General features: G+C 70.0%; 2 non-coding genes across 2 annotated transcripts in view; both read left to right on the top strand.

Moving 5' to 3' along the window:
- Positions 1–664: 664 nt before the first annotated feature.
- On the top strand, positions 665–818 carry LOC148345142 (5.8S ribosomal RNA). Its single transcript, XR_015848807.1, has one exon. It is a non-coding gene; the product is annotated as a 5.8S ribosomal RNA (ribosomal RNA).
- A 564-nt stretch (positions 819–1,382) lies between these two features.
- LOC148345141 (28S ribosomal RNA) overlaps positions 1,383–1,859 on the top strand; it is a 4,529-nt gene continuing 4,052 nt past the window's right edge. Inside the window, exon 1 of the ribosomal RNA XR_015848806.1 lies at positions 1,383–1,859. This exon is cut by the window's right edge and continues 4,052 nt beyond it. This is a non-coding gene — a ribosomal RNA (28S ribosomal RNA).

Raw genomic sequence — 1,859 nt, 5'->3', positions numbered from 1 at the left:
GGGCCGCGTAGCGCGCGCGTGGGCCGGCCCCCGGACACCGGAGTCCCTCCCGGGGCTCCGGACACCGGGGGTTCGGTTCCGCGCGGTCCGCCGCGGTCTCCTCTGTCCATCCATAGTCCGGGCAGGCCGCGGCCGGGTCGGGGGCCAGTCCCCCCTCGGTGTCAGCGCGGTCGCGCCGCCCTTGTAAACCAAACCCACTCGCTGACGGGTAGCAACACCCAAAGCGTCGCTTCGCGGCGCGGCGGGGCTTCCAAGTCGGATGGCCTTCCGGGGTCCGGGTAGGAGACGCCGGGGGCCGGCCTCAGCGCCGAGCCCCCGACCTACCCGGCGAGTCCGGTCGCCGAGTCGTGTCAGGCCCGAGCGGGAGACGCCGGGCGCCGGCCTCAGCGCCGAGCGCCCGACCTACCCGGGCCGACGCACGTCTCGGGCGCCGTCGCGGCCCCGAGCGGGAGACGCCGGGCGCCGGCCTCAGCGCCGCGCGCCCGACCCGCTCGGCTCGTCGCGGCGTCGCGCGTATCGCGCCCGTCGGTAACCGCGCCGCGGGTTAGGGGCTCGCTCGCGGGAGCGACCGAACGGCACCCGCGGCGCGTTCGTCTCCGGTACAAACCCTGTCGTGAATTTGTCTCCGATCGTCCCGGGCGGACGTAAAAGGGCCCAAACGTACGACTCTTAGCGGTGGATCACTCGGCTCGTGCGTCGATGAAGAACGCAGCTAGCTGCGAGAACTAATGTGATTTGCAGGACACATTGATCATCGACACTTTGAACGCACATTGCGGCCCCGGTTTTACCCCGGGGCCACGCCTGTCTGAGCGGCGCTTTCCAATCGATCGGACGCGGGCCGGGCCCTCCGCGACATTCCGCCGGTCCGTCCGGCGGGTGGCGCGAGAACCCGGTCCGCGCGGGCGAGGCTCGGGCCCTCCGCGACATTCCGCCGGTCCGCCCGGCGGGTGGCGCGCGACCCGTGTCCCCGCCCACTCCGCGGCTGGGGTTTCGCAGGGACCCCCGTCCCTTCGTACCCTCAAATACAGACTCGGGCGGCGCTCCGTGTCCGTCCGCCCGTCGGTGTCGCGCGTCCGCGCGTCCGGAGGTGCTTCTCGGCTGCCGGTGAGTACGGCTGGTACTTAGCATACCGAGAAGGTGCTCCGCGCGCGCGGCTCCGCGCGGCGGCCCGTATGGCGGCGGCGCTCGGCGCCCTCCTCAGGTAAAGGTCCCGGTCGGCGCCTCGGCGTCCGTCCGCCCGTCGGTGTCGCGTGTCCGTGCGGCGCGGGGCTGCTCTCGGCGAGGGTCGCCGAGCAAGCGGATCCCCGCACGGATCACAACGGCCGTATGGCGGCGGCGCCGGTCCCGGCGCCGGCCCCGACCGCACAGCTCTACGCGCACGCCCTCAGATCAGACGAGACGACCCGCTGAATTTAAGCATATTACTAAGCGGAGGAAAAGAAACTAACCAGGATTCCCTCAGTAGCGGCGAGCGAAGAGGGAAAAGCCCAGCGCCGAATCCCCGCCCTGCGGTAGGGCGAGGGAAATGTGGCGTACGGAAGGCCGCTTTAGCCCGGCGCCGCTCGGGGGCCCGAGTCCTTCTGATAGAGGCTCAGCCCAGGGACGGTGTGAGGCCGGTAGCGGCCCCCGGCTCGCCGGGGCGAGGCCTTCTCGGAGTCGGGTTGCTTGTGAATGCAGCCCAAAGCGGGTGGTAAACTCCATCTAAGGCTAAATACTGGCACGAGACCGATAGTCGACAAGTACCTTGAGGGAAAGTTGAAAAGAACTTTGAAGAGAGAGTTCAACAGGGCGTGAAACCGTTAAGAGGTAAACGGGTGGGGCCCGCGCAGTCTGCTCGGGGGACTCAACCCGGCGGC

Source organism: Urocampus carinirostris, unplaced genomic scaffold (assembly GCF_059441175.1).
Source record: "Urocampus carinirostris isolate Australia breed hairy pipefish unplaced genomic scaffold, RoL_Ucar_1.0 HiC_scaffold_91, whole genome shotgun sequence".
Lineage (NCBI taxonomy): Eukaryota > Metazoa > Chordata > Actinopteri > Syngnathiformes > Syngnathidae > Urocampus > Urocampus carinirostris.
This window is presented reverse-complemented; position numbering and strand designations above follow the sequence as displayed.